Here is a 17,799-nt window from a genome sequence, read left to right as displayed (position 1 = left end):
TTTTTACACAACTGACAACTGGTTTGGAGTCTTGCCTTTTTTTTTTCCCTCAGCATAAGATCAGTGATAGAAAAAGAGGTAGTGCTACAATGATTAAAAAAGGAAATGCACATAATCTGGATATTATGTCATTTATGCCCAAGCTCACAAAAAAAGTGTTCAGGCCCCTGGGAGTAAACATCATATATCATTGTGATGTATTAGAAACAAAGGGATTATGAACCAGCTCTGAGGTAGTCTCCCCACAAAGCAGTATTACAGGTATGGTACCATTTGGATCTTGTGAAATTTGTATGTAAGCATGGTGCTTAATATATAATTTTAATGGAAATATGACATAAATCATTAAGCATTTCTTCTTTTCCTGGACATCCTCTGTCTTTTCATTCTTTGCAATCTCTCTTATGAATGCTTTATTCTAGAGGTGTGGTGTTTCTGAAGTTATTAAACATATGCAGGAGAGATTGTATCTGAAAACTGGACTGAGTCAAAAGGCTAATGTTGTCACCAAATACAGATATTATTCACTGACAATTCTGCCTTCGGTGGGTCTGTTAATCTGTAAGGAAAGACATGAGGCTTCCTACGTTATTATCTATGAAAGGCTTTTACAAGAATAAGAATGTGTAGAAAACAATGGAAAAGTAGAGTTTAATGTGGAGTTATTTTACTCTTCAAAGAATTTTTTAAAAATTACACATAATCCTACACAAAAATATTTTAATTTCAGAACTTTTAGAAAATACATACTTAGAAGTCTGTGATCTTAGGAAAATGATAAAATTTTAATGTGAAAATTAAGGTAAATGTTAAGCAAGCAAAATTTAATATTCTACATTAGCCTTACCTAAGAACAGTATGACAGAGATGATTTTTCAGTTCTATTTATTTACATATCAAAAAGTTAGTACATGCTTTATTACAGCAAAGATTTGTGTTTGGACCTGGGAAGACCACAGAGATGCATTGGAAGGGACCCTAACACTGAAGGAACTTGCCATGTAGTTCAGGAAATAGATTGCATACGAATGACCCGGGGAAGAATGTAAGCAAGAGTGGATGAGGTAAGAAAGAAGCAGCTATGCTGAAAGTGGCTGGAGGTGGACCAAGTGTAAAAAGGCCCAGATTTAAGTTTCAGGATGGGATGTTGTTATCATAGGGAGAAAGATCCCATTTCAAATTCCATCCTAACATATGGTCAATGGCAAAGAGCCCCAGTGGGGCATTGGCCAGAAGAGCAGGGTAATTGGAAAAACTACTGCTAGGTGTTAACTTCTGAAGGAGAATATCAACGAAAATACTAATACCCGGATTGGAAAAAGAATTCAAGAGGGGTCATCTTCTCTTTTCCTGATGTTTTTTTAATCTGCATTATAATAAAAATCAAATGCAAAATGTTATTATCTAAGGTGGCACCATATAAAATGTTGATTTTCTGGCATACATCTGGATTACACTTGGAAACAAATCCACCACCATCCTGTTGATGTCTGCAGAATGTAGAAATCAAAGAAAGGGCAAAAGCTGGATTTCTGACTGAAGTTATCAAAGAAAATATGAACGATGTTAACACCTAGAGTTAACCTCTATCTTAAGATTGCCCCTAGCATTTAGTGACCAGAGTTAGAAAGTTCTATTTAAACTTGTAAAGGCTTGGGCATTTCCTGAGATGCTAGTTCAAAGCTTGGGAGTCCCCAGTCTTAAAGATGCTGTGGGAAACAGTCTATATGTTCTAATATTTACTATCCAGAAAAAAAAGGGCAAAAATTGTCATTTTTGCTGTTTTCAAATTTTACATATTAAAACACTCAAAAACTGCTAGAGTCATAAGGTTCCATGTTGCCCCTTTAGTTCAAGGTCATTACAAAACCATATCATGTGTGGATCAATGACCAAGTAAATGCAGAGGAAGGAGATTGTTACAACGGACTGGAAAATGGCTGTTCACCTGAGACCAGAAAGGGGATTTTATTAGCACAATAAAAGTCAAATATACGTAGGAGCTGCACATTGGAAGAACTTAGAACAAGTTGTGTGCTGCTTTGCAGTACCCTGAATGATAAGTGTGCATTTCTATATGGTTTTTGCTAATACTGCAGTATGATACTGATTGCAGGGTCACATTGAAGGAACTGATTTTTTTTTTTTTTTTTTGGCTGTAGTTAATTTACCTATCCTTTTCCTGAAATGCCAGTTTTAGGCATTTCATGCAAGCACAAAGCTAGAAAGATAATAGAAGCTAAATGAGTGCTTGGCATATTTCTCAGACTGTAATGAAACCGGATTAATTGAGAGAGTCAGCAAATCACAGTTATCAATCAAATGGTGAAGGTGGTGGGTACAGATGCCAGGTCTGATTTGTTCTTCTGGTCTAGAGAACTTGTTTTTTGTTATTGATTATTTCTGTTTGGTGTTCTCATTATTCTTAAAAACAGAACAACATACATTGTCATACTAGGTCATACACTTCAACATGAAAGTGTAGGTCAAAGGTATATAGTAGGTTCAATTTTTAAAAAGAATCTGCCTAACAAATGCCTGGTCCTAAAAGTGAAAAGGAACATATATACACTACCAAATGTAAAATAGCTAGTAGGAAGCAGCTGCATCGCATGGGGAGATCAGCTCGGTGCTTTGTGATCACTTAGAGGGATGGGATAGGGAGGGTGGGAGGGAGACGCAAGAGGGAGGGGATATGGGGATATATGTATACATATAGCTGATTCACTTTGTTATACAGCAGAAACTAACACAACATTGTAAAGCAGTTATACTCCAATAAAGATGTTAAAAAAAACTAAAAAATAAAATAAATAAAAAATAAAAGTGTAAAGGAAGCAGATGATCTAATTGCAAATATAAATAAAAAGAAAAGAGCCACTTAATTAGTGCATCAGTGAATCTGGATAGATTGAAAACTCACTTCCCACTCAACTCTAAAATTACTCCTCTTTGATAATGGAAAAGATGTCATTGCAGTGATTTCAGAAATAATGAATTTACCAAGAAATTTAAGAAAAGAAAAGGATAAATCCCAGGACTTTGGATTTAAAGAAAATATTGTTCCTCTTGAATTTTCATTCACCTCCTTTTCTTCCTCCATTTGATCTTGCTTTTATCTGGAAAACAGAAATAGTCTTTTTTTCTTCCTCTTTTCTAAGTAAAAGACTGTTTCTTCTATTCATACTGGATTCAGAACAAAAGTAATTTTCACCCTAGTTCTAAATTTTTAAAATATGAAGTTCAAAAGATTCGAGATTTTTGGTTCCAAACACTTTACTAAATGTAAATGTCGACAAACAAGTCATCCAAGTCTCAATTTTTATCATTTAGCTTCTGATGAAAAAAGGAACTGGCTTTAACCACAATTTAAGGGAAAGAACAGTTGCTTCTCTCCTACTGATAAAAATTTCAGCACTATAGGCAAGTTCCCTTGATGCTAATATAGATATGGTGGGCCCAACAGACAGGTGGAGTTGGCAAATAAATGTTCATTTCTCTCTTTTATGACTCAATGTTATCATGAGGGAAATGGAGAACATTTCCACAACACAGCTGTGTGGGATTCTCCAGCTCGTCTATCAAGATAACGCAGAGCCTTTTACTCCCCTGCAGTTTGGCAACCAGTACAGATCTGAGTAGGAGATAGAAGATTACTCTCAAGTTCTTGGCTGTACTAGAAGTGCAAGTTGTGTTTCGGAGTTGCGACTGTTATCTATCAGTTTAAGAGTCTCTGGTGAAAGGAAACTCACTACTTTCCAGAGAGACTTTTCTATTTTTGACAACCTCTAATTTTTAGAAGGTTCTTCATTGTAGTTATTCTTCAACCTGCCAAAGTAGAATTTTTCCTTATTATTTCTAATTTTATACTACAAGGTTACCCATAGGAAATGAATTCTTTTTGCATACAAATACACCCTTAAATTCTTGAAAGCAGTCGTCATGTCCATCAAGCTGATGTTCTAATTAGTCTAATAATTTCTCCTGTGAGGAGGTCTTGAGTCTTTTCTCCTTTGGACAGAGTGACTTGGCTCAGCACCCAAAATGTGATCAGATTGTGGAAGAATAAAGTGGGCCTGTTACCCTGGCTGACCTGATGGCTTGACTTTGTCAACCATAGTTCAGTTCTTCCTCTGGTCTCAGCTCAACATCTGAAAGAGCAATCAAAGATGCTGCTGGCCATTCTTAGGAATCATATTTGCCTCAGGAAGCAACACAGTTAATACAGATAAATAGTAATAATTTATACTCTTAAATTCCTCCAGAAATAAAAGGATTTTTTGGGGAAAAAATAATCCAGAGATAAAAAGCCAGACTTGTCATCTTCCCCCACCAACCTTTTACTCTTCCACTTAACCAGACTCAAATGTTGTATCTTTTAGTCTCCTTCATCTATGCCATATCCAGTGAGTTGTCTAGTTTCACTCCTACCACCATTCTTGTCCCTGGACCTCATGGCTAAATGAATGCCTTAGATTCTTATGGTTTGGTGTGGCCTTAGTGGCATCTAGCTCAACCATGCACCTAGCTCGAATCCTTCTTAAATCTTCTTAGTCTCAAATGTAGTTAAATTGAGTGAGAGCAACAGGGTTTAGGAGATTGCATAGCTGAACGGACTGAAAAGCTCATTCCAAGTAGAAAGGGGATCTTACTCTATTTCCAAAGATTCTTGCACAGGAAAATGCAGATGCAATATTGTCAGGTACAGGTTTTCAAGAAAAGCAGAAATCCATATTTTTGAATAAATTTCTTTGATTTTTAAAAAGGTTTCTTTTCTTTTTTTTTTAAAGTTGGTCCTCCCAAGTGTGTCCTTGAGATGGTCTAGCCCATTGGCATCAGCTTGGTATCTTTGTTCCATAGTCACATTTTCTCAGTTGTCTCAATAATTCTTATAATAACCAGAAAAGTATTAAAGAGATTATTTAGACACTACAAATGATACAATAGAGTATGCAACAGCTATGATACAATGTTAAATAAAAAGATGAGAATTACATGTATAATATGAGCAACAATTATAATTTTTAAATACTGATTTAGGGAAGAAAGACAATGAAAATGGAGTGAAATACTATGGGTAATTTAAATTTTTTCTTCTTTCTCCTATAGAACATTTTTTGAATTCTCTCCTATGAGCCTACACAGCTTCAAAAAAGAAAAAGGTTATAAATATCTCTCAACTGTTATACGTAAGTAAAAGGAAAATCGGAACACAAGATTTCACTGAGACTAGAGCAATTTCTTGATGTGTTAACCTTCCCTTGTAGAACGTCTGTACTTTTCAGTCTTCTTGTGTTCTTTTTTAATGCTAGTACATGCTCAAATTACCCTTTCTTCAGAATCAATTTTGGTAGAAAAACTAGAAATGTAACATCAAGATGAAGGGGATGGAAATGGAAAATGAAAATACTATATTTGTTAATAAGGGTTTGAAATAAGAGGGAGAATCATATATTGGATACAAGATTGATCAAATCATATTCTGGCTCTTTCTAATGGGATTTGACTTACTTAAAGCTAACATTTTTTTTGAGCACTTACTCAAGTTATTATTATTATCTTCATATATTATCTCCATATTAGTGATAAAGAAACTTAAACCTAGCAAAGTCAACCTAATTATCACAGAAATCCGAAGTGCCAGAGCCAGGGTCCCAATCCAGGTCATGATCTCTCCAAAGCTGTCACAACTGACCATTGCTTACAAGCCAAATAATCTCAAGTCAAAATAAAAGCTCCCTGCTCCCTGCCACACAATAAAGCAAAACCAAACAAAATTAGAATTTGGGGCTTTTCTAATATGTCTCTTCCCTCATCAGATTTGTGGCGTATCAAATGGATCAGCCACCATGAACTATTGAACATAGTTATGCTCCTGATGAGGTTTCTCTTCTTTCCTTCTCTTCATTTTTTCCCCCTCTCTGCACATACCCATGTAATAATTGTGGCTGGCAATATTGTGTCACAGGTTACTGAACCCTTCCTTGCTGTACCACAAGCAGGTAGAAAATTTGAAGGACTATTTGATTTGAGATTTCTTCAGTGAAGACAATATAAAGAGCAAATAAGCTACATCTCTGCTGTAGTAAATCCACTGCAACATGATATTGTGCATGCTGGCTAGTTCCATGTGTTAGGCATCTCTTTTTATTATGTACTCTTGATGCTTCCACATCCAGGGCCTTGCTGCCCTGCCCAGGGCTAGCTAAGTCTTAGAGACAGCAAACAACTTACTTGGGAGCATGTTTATCATGTCAGACTAACCTATCCACAGCCCATAATGCAACCACTTCCTCTGCTGGGCTCTTACACTCAAGAGGCCACTGTGCCTCTGCCCTAATCATCCCTGGTCCAGGTACCTCACGACCAGGGACAGCCCCTCTGCCCCAGAACCTACTGAAATTCTTCAAACTTGCCGATCCTAAGCCTACTCACCCTGCCTGGCCTGTTCCTTCCTATGGAAACTGCAATCGAGGAGATTGCCCATGCTTTCCTCCTGCTCCCTCTGCTTCCTGGCTGACCCTGGTGCTTTCCCATGTGGCCCCAATGGCCTGGCATGCCTCCTCCTCTTGGTGTGTATGAATGTATCTCTTTTTTTTTTTTTTAAGTTTTATTGTCATCAAAGATATGCATATACATAGTTCGACGAGTCAAAGTTGTTTTGTTTTGTTTTTTAAATTTTATTTATTTATTTATTTATTTTTGGCTGTGTTGGGTCTTTGCTTCTGTGCGAGGGCTTTCTCCAGTTGCGGCAAGTGGGGGCCACTCTTCATTGCGGTGCAGGGGCCACTCTTCATCGCGGTGCATGGGCCTTTCCCTATCGCGGCCTCTCTTGTTGCGGAGCGCAGGCTCCAGACGCGCAGGCTCAGTAATTGTGGCTCACGGGCCTAGTTGCTCCACGGCATGTGGGATCTTCCCAGACCAGGGCTTGAACCCGTGTCCCCTGCACTGGCAGGCAGATTCTCAACCACTGCGCCACCAGGGAAGCCCCAACATATCTCTTTTCAATGGCAATTGTCTCCTGAGCTGTTAGCCTCACCATATCTGTATAAAAACAAAATCTATATTTTAAAACACTCCAGAAAGCCTCAGTCTCACAGCAGGATTCACACTCCCTGGAATGCTAGGTTTATTATTATGAGTCTGTTTGTGCTGGGCATTAACAGTGCAGAGTCAGCTGTGACTCCAACTGGGGCTTTTGCAGCCTGGTTTGGACAACAGCTCATAAATAACTCCACTCATATTAAGGGAGATTTGTTAAGTGTATTGAAAATGCATATAAACCCTTTTTGTGACGCAGATGGTTAAATACAGAAACAAGTTATGTCAGTGTTTAAAGCGCTAGACAAGTTTCATTATGGACCTGCCACCAGAAACCACTGTGACCCCAGACAGACTTAGACCCGTCCTGTACTAAATGAGAACATCTCAGTTCTAGGTAAGAACTTAAAAGTAAAACCAGTGGAATGAAGAGTTGCAAGATTAAAACATAAATGTTTAAACGCAACTCTGAGACAAGTTTTGAATGCCTAAAATGAATTCAGGCTGGATAGAGAATGCTCACAACTATCTCATAAAGCCTTGTTTATTTTCTCTTATGAAGTCTTGCTCCCTCGGTACCCTTTCCTTGCCAATATGTGACGTTCTCAGGGGCAGTTTCCAATCACCGCTGCTGCCAGCCAGCTGGTCACCACAGCAGTCAATACACTGACCCTGGAGAGTACCAAGATGCCCCACTGTCAGCCAGTTTGCATGATGCAGCCTCAGCAATGTGAAAGCTCCAACCGTCCCTGCGCTCTCTGGCTCTAACTTGGCAGTTTCGGGAGGCTGCCAGGACAGCACCAGGAGGAGAGCCAGGGGAATGGTGTGCCAGAGCCGGCAGGTGGCAATGGCCAATAGCAGCTCAGAAGGCAGATTAGTCTTTCCAGCAGTTAAGACAGCCAACAGAGGTGGGAGCCAACACTGCCCTTGTTATCCAATGTATAGGCATTGTTATAAATGACATCGGAGCCCCCTGTACATTTCTCATCGGGCTTGTTAGCCAGGTGGCAGTTTTACCAGAGTCATCAATGCTCCAAGCAAAGCGTATGCTATATCATTTAACTTGCATTTGAGGACAGGGAATTACATTTCTTGGAATCGTGTCTTGGAGACACAATAACAATGATCTCTGGTTTTTATGCACCTGACAGACGGCCTCTACATCAGACTTAGAACACTGCTCAAAATTAGAGGAGGAAATGCTATCCGACCATTTTAGAAATTAGAAACCTTAAAATATAGATATGATGTTTTGGAATTAGGGTCATGCAAAATTTGAGGTAGAGTCATAATGGAAATCCAGGAGTTCCGAATGGCATTTTCACACACAAGCCAGCATGTCAGTTGGTGGAGTGTATAAAACTCTGAGTGGTGGCAATGTATGTGTGTCCATGGTCTATTCAACTCAAATGACAGGACTGAAAGACAGTGGAATACAGACCTCTTTTCATTTTGATCTAGAATAGGAGTATATATGTACTAGAGAAGGGAAACATGTTTATTATAGAATTTGTTCTAAATCCCTTCAAGAGCAGAGATAACATAGGAAGCAGATGTTATAAGAGATGTTTTCCAAGTTGGAAGAAGTTTCAATAAGTTGTAATGTTTCTGAAATGAGAAAGGCCTAGCAATCAACAAATATTTATTGCTCGCCTATAATGAGTTCAGCACTGTTCTGGTACTTACATATTCGAGAAATACATTTAAGAAAACTAAGACCAACTCTGTGCTTTTAAGGGCATTACAATGTGTTGACAGAGCAAAACTAATGAAAGCATTAGCAGCCAGCCTTAAAGGAGACTGTGTCTAGACTCCTCCTGCAGTTAGGCTAGGAGGAAAGGAGAGATTCGTGAAGCCTGGCATGGTACAAGGAGGCTGCATGGAGAAGGGGTACACTTGTCTAGGCCTTAGCATGGGTAAGATTGGGCACCAAAGGCCTCATCATACAGAGCCCTAGACCAGGAGTCAGAGTTTCGTCTGCCACAACATAATGATGATTACTGTAACGAGCTTCAGTCACTGAGAATCAGTCATATGCCAGGAACCATATTAGAATACTGGTGAACAAGACAGGTTGTCATAGTTTTTAGAAACAGAGAAAGGAGTCTTGTAAAAAGCCTATTAATGCTGCTACGTCCACTCAAATTCCATTTCGATTGCAATCCGTGCTTTGGAACCATCACGGAGGTCCAAGAAAACAAACTTACCCAAAAGAAGAAGGAGACCATATTGGCTCAGTTAAAACTTCCTTCCACCTCCTGTCTTTACAAAGCCAATGCTTCTTTTTATGCTTCTTTAAAAAGCGGAACCAACTAGAAATGGGGTGGGGAGCTGAAAGCTCTTTTTCACCCTCTTAGCCCCCTCAATCCCCAGGGGATAAATACCTTAGCTAAGGCTCTAGGACTCAGGAAAATACATCTTGAAAATCACTGGATGTGCTAATTCATCAAGAACTTTTCGACTCTATGATCCTGAAAATAAAGCCAAGAATACCAGGTGGCAATTTTAAGTTCAAGCAAAGGCTACAGATGCGTTGTCTCTAAAATATTGTGCTGATATGCAAGTTTCTGGACCTGGGTATAGGGTCCCTCCCTTGCCACACCTCAGTTCATCTTTTTTCCAAGTCAGTGTGTGGTTTTATTATTAGGCTAACATATCCCCCCTTTCTTTTGCTGTTATCAATGTCAACTTGCTAACGCGGGGCTTGCTCACGTTTTTATTCCAGAGTTGCAAGAAAGGTAGGCTTCAGTCATTTCTCTCTCACAAGAACAGTGAACATTTTACATGACAGAGTCATTGCACACTGCTCCTTGTCTCTTGGCTGTTTCTAAGCAGCATCTAGCACAACTTGTTTAGAACTGCTGCTTCCTGGCTTTGGATTTGTTTCAAGTTAGGTTTAAAAAAAAACAAAAAAAGGAGAACATTTTGAGCTGACTTCCTCTCTGGTATCGTTCTCAGCTCATTTCGTTCCGTTCAGTTCTGAGACACCTGGGTAAACTCGAAGGCATTATTCAGGTCTCTCCTGACATGTGCTAGACCCATGATAAAGTTCCACTTTGTCCTTCATATTTGAGAATATGGACACTGCCGTCAGAAGGACAGATTGTGGCTGAACCGAGACATTCACAGTTACCTGCCTGTTTCCCTTCTGGGTGTCATGTCCCTGAGAGAGCAGCCTAGGGGTTTGGAGGGTGACCTTGACTACAGAGCAGGGCCATGTGGACCACTGCGGTTCAGGGCTTCTCAGGGGACTCACTAGCTGAACAGGGTCCAAGTTACAGGGCTAAGTTCCTCCTGTCTCCCTTCTTCCCCCAACTCCCACCTTGAGATAATTCAAAAGGGTGAATTTACATCATAATGCGGAGGCTTTAAGCACAGCCAAATACAATGCCTTCTTTCCAGTCCTCCAGCAGACCAAGCTTGCTTCTGCCACAGGACCCTTGCCCTAACTGTGCCGCCACCTGGGACTCTTGTACCGCCCATCTTCACCCTTTAGATCTCAGCACTCGAAGAGCTCCTCCTCAGACAAGTCTTCCCTGACCGTTCAGTCTATAGGAGCGTGCTATCGCGTGGGACTCTCTCATACATTTTCCTGTTTTATTTGTCTATAGCACTTACCAAAATCTGAAATGATCTGGTTAATTTACTGGTTTAATTTACTGCCTTACTGTTTTTTTCATCTGTTGCTCTGTGTTGAAATCAAAGCTTCATGCGATCATTGACCTAATGAGTAGATCCCTAACTGTATCCTTGCCATAGTGCTTGGCACATGGTACGTGGCCCACCCCAAGGAGAATGAATAGATGGAATGCTGGTTGCTTTCCTCTGTCATTTTCCAGTTATAGCTCCACTTACCCTCTCTTTCACCCACTCCTTCTCTTTCTTCCTCCTTCCTCCTGACATTGGAGTCGAGAACTTAGACGGCATAATATGCTGAAGTACAGTTATGGCTAGGGAACATTGTTCTTTGAGAAGCCTTAAAAATATAATCCCATACAGCACCTCTTCCACTTCCACTCAACTTGAAGGAATTACCCACTTGCTGGAGATCAGTATGTTGGCTTGTTAAGGGTTAATTACCCAAGCGACTCTCATATGCATGGGGGAGTGGGATGGCAACAGAGTACAAATCAGCCTGAGAGAGAACAAGCTAGAATTATTGCCTGCTCTTTTTCTCTTTAAACTTGCAAATACTACCATGTAGCTTCTGCACTGCAGATGAGCAGATGACTTGATTTTTATTATGAACAAATTATAGTCATGACCCATAATGTTGGGTATTTTTGCTTTGTAGGTCTAAATTTCCATTTGTCCCAGTGAACAGAGGAAAAACTCAGAAGCCCAAACAGGTTTCAAATTGGCAGTTGTACATGTGGAAGCATCATGCCTGAGCCCACTGAATCAGGTAAGCAGAGATGCAAGTTTGAAGTGCAAGATCTTGACTTATTCTGTGTGCAGAAACAGTCTTTTACATGTCATGTATGAACACACACAATCACAAGGTAAGAAAAGAGAAAGAAATAACACTGTAGCATGGGCACACTATCAAAATCAAAATAGAATAGAATAAAATGGAATACAGTAAAATAAAATGAACCCATACTGAAGTACACATCTGCAAAATATCTTGACAGAGCATAATCTGACCTTAGATGCATCCTTGTTATGGGTAGATGATTTTGTATTAGAATCTTTACATAAGCTGGAGGGTTTGCTTCAACAGGGCAGCACTTCTTCGAGGAGCCATCCTTTGGCCCATCTGCTAAAGAACTGTGGGGAATAACGTCTGCCCTACTGGCCTCAGCAATCCACTGCATTAATAGAACATAAGTGCTTATGCAATGGCACTGGATCTGTGGCAGCTGTTTGTTCAATGTTTCATGCTTTTAGCCACATCTGCTCTAAATGAGTGTTAATATTGCAGTGGCATCCACTAAGGATGGGCTCTGTCAGCTTTGCTGAGGATCAGCCTGACCCCAGCAACAATGGAAAAGCACTTTGTCCCAAAGTACTATCTTTTAAAATATCCTTATCCTCTTAACCTGCAGGTTACATCATCATACTCTCTCCACCTTCAGCTTTCTCCTTTTCCATGCCCCTCCCCAAATAAAAACCCAAGTCAGTGAATCTCAAGGAGAAAAATTGCATTTATTTCCAGCACCCTGTCCAGCAATGTCAGATAACAGTTTATTCATCCCCCGGCCGCTGGATGACATTGAAGCATATCAACAGTGACAAAAGTATATTGAATAATTATCTTGAAATTAATACATTATCCCAAACTTAAATAAATGTCATCTGATCAATATATCTTGGAATGGAAAGGGAAGAGAATGTGAAGGGCATCGCTTCATTATTCATTAATTTTAGAGTAATGTAGGCAGATGAAATGGTTATTTCAGAGCACTGCTATTATACTCACTGGCATTTTAAATAACTCCCAATATTTAACAGTATATATTCCCTTGTTGAACAGCTTACAGGTGTTAACACTTTAGCTTCCAGATTCTGCTGTTCTGGAAGGTCGAGTGACAATATTCAAAGGCCATTACTTTTATTTCTCTCTTTAAAAAATGCTTTTCCATTTTCATTGGTAACGTAGCTGTAGCATATACTCATCTTTAGTCCTTATGAAATAGTCTATTAATGTTGCAGTCTTGAGGCTCCTAAATGTTCCATTCATCATATTCCCCAGGACAAAATAAATAACTCAGTTATATTTCTGTTTTCTAGTATGCAAACGAGGTATATAGGCTAATACCTCCCAGAACTTCTATAAACCTGTGCAGGGAATATTTTAAAGGAAAGAGAATATATACCATGAGGAAGTCAGTATCTAGACTCATTAGATAAATTATGATCAGAAACAATGATGAATGCAAATATCCATTCTTAAATATAAATATTCTATTTTTTGCTGTTCTATTTCTAAGTTAGAAATCAGTATATTTCCATATATGGTGATTGTAATATATTATAAAGACAGCATCACAGTCATATTTGAACAGGTTGACTCCTTCTTTCCCCCCCCAAAAAGCCCCTAAAGAAATAGCCAAAAATCTCAGAAATATGACAAAGATAGTGTTTACTAAAAAATAAAAGATTGAACTCTTAGTATTAGTTAATCATAATATTATTTAATTATAGAATTCTTCATCTGTGATTAGTAAGATAGGATATCAGTAGCCACAAAATCTACTGAAATAAAATGATCATCTGGGTAATTAAAGAACTCACTTCTTTCTAGTGAGTTCTCACTAATAACTAGTGAGCTATTAATAGGTAATAAAATCTGTAGAAAACAAACAAGTCATTCAAACCATATTTTAAAGAGAGCAGATTACACATTTCTACTTATTGGTGCCCCAGCTCCCAAATAAATGTGCAAGTTCCATGGGAAAGGATTTTGTTAATTAGGCTGCTTTGTGTTTTCTGCCTCGTATGAAGCCTTTGACTTATGCCAGTTCTCAGGCAGATGCCGTGAGGGAGGCGCTCATTTTGTCAGCGATCACCACAGATCCATGACATACCTTCTTGTTTTACAGGCTTGGGCATTTCACACAGAGAGTGGCCACCTGTGCTGAGACTCAGGGCAGTTTTATGACCTCAATACAGAGAAAGTAACACAATTTTAAAAACCTTAGTTGTTCTCTGACCTGATGGAAACGAATTCAGGGTGCTGGGCTGATATTCTCTTATAGTAGCTAGTAACATAACTGTAATATATTCTGGAATACAAATGAACATTTACCCCATAGCTTGAGGATAATTGACAATATGTGAGTATTCCTGAAATCTTAAAACATAAATTAAAAAAATTATTTGAATAGTCAATAATTTTTCTTATAGATCTAGAAACCATTATATTATGAAAATCTTTACTCCTATGCTTTCTATTTTGAATGATATTCCTTTTTCTTCATACTTCCCCATGTCAAATCAAACACCCCTATGAAGCCCAGATTATAACCATTCTCTATCATGAAGCATTTTCTAACTCCCTTCATTCCAGGTGGTCCTCCTCCTTTGAACTCCTAAAGTGATATTTCTCAAAGTGCTGTCCTTAGATGGTCTGCATCAGAATCACCAATATTAAAATTAAAATAAATTTAAATTAACTAATTAAAAATTTAAAAACCCAGACCACCCCCCAGAACTACTGAGTCAAAATTCAATAACCATTGCCATTGCACTTTATTTACTTGGCCTATGCTTTAATTATATATTCTCTGGAGAATTTTAATAACATTGTTGTTATTTCTTACATTGTTTTTATGTAGCTCTTCTCTATTCCTAGGATTTATTTCTTGTGTTATTTCTTCTACTAGGTTATTATTTATTTGTGTTATTATTTATCTACTTACATATACAAGTATATATATTATTTGTCTTATTTCTTCTACTAGTGAAGATCTCCCTGAGGTAGTGATGGGTTGAGATGGGCTTGCTCAAGCAACTAAAGGAAGGCCACTAATTCTGGGATGCAGTAAAAAGAGGCCAAATAACACAGGACTTTTTAAACTCAGGTAAGAAATCTGAATTTTATTCCTAGCATATGGGAAGCCATTGGCAAAGAAGTGGTTTGATTTAATTTATAATTTCAATTGTTCAGTAAAACGCTATGGAGTACAGACTGGGGTGGAACAAGAATGGGGCAGGGACAACAGGAGGCTATACCAGCCCAGGTGAGCAGTAATAGTGGCTTAGACTAAAGAAGTAAAGGTGAGGATGAAATCAGATGGATTCAAAGTGTGCTTCATAGATAAAGTGACAAATTGACAGGAATTTTCAACTGAGAGATTTGTTGTGGGTTGGAAAAAATGGAAAAGAGTAGCAGATAGAATTTTGGCCACTAAACATGTAAACACACTATTTCGATGCAGTGCTATAAATGCTGCGAAGCTGATGTGTACATAGTTTAATGAACATATAGGGAAAGATGTCTAAGATTTCCTGAAAGAATCAAAGAATGTTATACAAGGGACTTGAAGGATGAACATATTTGCACGTTGAGTAGAGATGAAGAGTTCAATTTTGGACTTGTATGTTACCATTCACTAGTTGAACTTCTGCCCTCTACTCCTACTCACATTTGCTCATTTCCCTATATTTCTGATGTTAATAAATAATATCACCACAATTTAATCTCCAAAGTTATGCCCTATATTCCATTGTCTACATACAATATAAATCTAAAGTAAATGTTATTTAATATTGAGAAAATATTAGAAGCACTACCTTCAGAATAAGGAAATGATATGACCACTGTCACCAGTTGTATTCAGTATCTCTTGAGGTTTTATTTAATACAGTAAGACAAAGAATAAATTTAAGATATAAGGATTGGATAGAAAGACATTTATGTTTTATTCTCAGATGATATTGTTATATAGAAAAATCCAAAGAATCTAAACACAAATTTTTAGACAAATTTTTAGAAATAAGAGGAGTTATTAATGTGACTGGCATATACACCAGCAACAAGCAGAAAATGTAGAGAGAAAGAAAGCATTTACAATAGAATAAAATGTTTAAGGTGCTTGGAGGGGAAAATCTAACAAAAATGCATGAGACCTGTATGCAGAAAATTATAAAACTTTTCTGGATGACATTAAAAGATAAAAAAAATAAGTGAGTAGATACTCCAAATTTCGTGTTAGGAAAACTCAAGATCACAAAGATGTCAGTTTTCCCCAAATTAATGTACAGATTCAATGTAATTACAGTGAAGCTCTCAAAGAGTTTTTCATGAAATTTGACAAGCTAAAGGAACAACTGGGCAAGAAGAGCCATAATATTCCTGAAAAGGAAAATCACGGTGGGAGATTACCCTACAAGATGTCAAGATTTAGATAAAGGTCTACAAATTAAGACAGTTTGACCAATGGAAATAAGACAAAATAACCAATGAAAAAAAAAAAGGAAAGCCTGCAAGGAAGCCATAAAGACATAGACCTGTGATTGATAAGGATTAGAAGAAGCATTGCAGATCAGCGTAGCTAGCAGGGACTATTCAGTAAATGGTGCTGGAGCAATCAATAACCATATGAAAAAAATCTAACTGAATGCCTACCTCATACTGTACATAATAATTAGTTACAGATAGATTAAACACTTAAGTGCGAAAAGTAAAAATTTTAAACTTTAGAAGACAATGTTGAAGCATATATTTGGATTAGAGAGGAATTTCTTAAATTAAAAAAGTACTAACCGGGGCTTCCCTGGTGGCGCAGTGGTTGAGAGTCTGCCTGCCAATGCAGGAGACACGGGTTCGAGCCCTGGTCTGGGAAGATCCCACATGCCGCGGAGCAACTAAGCCCGTGAGCCACAATTACTGAGCCTGCGCGTCTGGAGCCTGTGCTCCGCAACAAGAGAGGCCGCGATAGTGAGAGGCCCACGCACCGCGATGAAGAGTGGCCCCCACTTGCGGCAACTAGAGAAAGCCCTCGCACAGAAACGAAGACCCAACCCAGCCATAAATAAATAAATAAATAAATAAATAAATAAATAAATAATTAATTAAAATAGCTTTACCTTAAAAAAAAAAAAGTACTAACCATAATAAAAAAGATTGCTAAATTGATTACAGGCATACCTCAGAGATAGTGTGGGCTCAGTTTCAGACAACCGCAATAAAATGAATATTGCAATAAAGCAAGTCACACAGATTTTTTGGTTTTCCAGTGCACATAAATGTAGCATGTTTACACTATACTATAGTCTGTTAAATATGCAATAGCATTATATCTAAAAAAAGCAATGTACATACCTTGAATAAAAATACTTTATCGCTGAAAACTGCTAACTATCTTCTGAGCCTTCAGTGAGTCATAATGTCTTTGCTGGTGGATGCTCTTGACTCCATGTTGACGGCTGCTGACTTCAGGGTTGCTGAAGGTTGGGATGGCTGTGGCAGTTTCTTAAAATAAGACAACAGTGACGTTTGCATTCCAGCGGTGTTTATTCAGCTCTTACTCTCAGGAGTTACCATGACAAGTGATGAGGACACAATATTTGTTAAGAGTCAGTGCCTCCCAACAAGGTGCTGACGATCTGGTGCACTTGGGGACAAAGTGTAAGGTGCAGATGTTTCAGGCTTAGTCCAACTCAGTCATGAAATGGCTAATAGAAAAAATAATTGTTCCAGGGGGTCAGTTATAGTTTAACTGTTTACCTCCCTGAGGTTTAATAAAGAAGGGACCTTGGTGAGACTTGACCACACATGAATGAAGCTAGAGATAGCACCTGTACTATTGTTTGCTGCATAATAATGAAAGGAAGAAGCAGGAGCCCCACTGCAGTTGAACTTTCGGTAGTGTCATTGACGCTCACGTGGTGGCACACGGCTCCACAGCAGTTCTCAGAGCTAAGACAGGAGGAAGTGGCCACACCCCCCCAGACAACTTGGCTCTGCAATGTAAAGCTTCTGAGCAAATCCTCAGCGGGCTTAAAAATGTCCAGTTATGAATACTCACAACTGTAGTAGGAAAGACCTTCTTTATCAGTGCTTCTCATACCTACAACAAATTACTTTGGAATTGTGTCTCAACTAAAAAGAACTAGATCATTAAATGCTACTCAGTAAGGCCTGAAGACTCCAACTTACTTGCATTGAATCTTTTGCACAGAGATTTGAGAGTAATTAATTATTTCTGATTTAAACTGTCTGATACTTATTCCAATGACCATTATCTACTTTCTGAGGAAAAATCAGTTGATTAGAAGATCAGGGGGAAAAGTACTCTGTGTCTTGAACCA

At 38.4% G+C, this 17,799-nt stretch overlaps 1 long non-coding RNA gene across 1 annotated transcript in view; it reads right to left on the bottom strand.

Annotated features, from left to right (window-relative positions):
- Positions 1-6,591: 6,591 nt before the first annotated feature.
- Positions 6,592-17,799, bottom strand: part of LOC309661889 — a 118,893-nt gene continuing 107,685 nt past the window's right edge. The window contains exons 4-5 of the long non-coding RNA XR_014264340.1: positions 16,811-16,960; positions 6,592-7,044 (exon numbers count right to left, since the gene is read on the bottom strand). This is a non-coding gene — a long non-coding RNA (uncharacterized lncRNA). The remainder of the gene's footprint in view (positions 7,045-16,810; positions 16,961-17,799) is intronic.

This window comes from Balaenoptera physalus (genome assembly GCF_965194825.1).
Source record: "Balaenoptera physalus genome assembly, chromosome: 5".
In the NCBI taxonomy this organism is placed as follows: domain Eukaryota; kingdom Metazoa; phylum Chordata; class Mammalia; order Artiodactyla; family Balaenopteridae; genus Balaenoptera; species Balaenoptera physalus.
The sequence above is the reverse complement of the archived record's forward strand: the minus strand, read 5'-3'. Positions and strand labels throughout refer to the sequence as shown.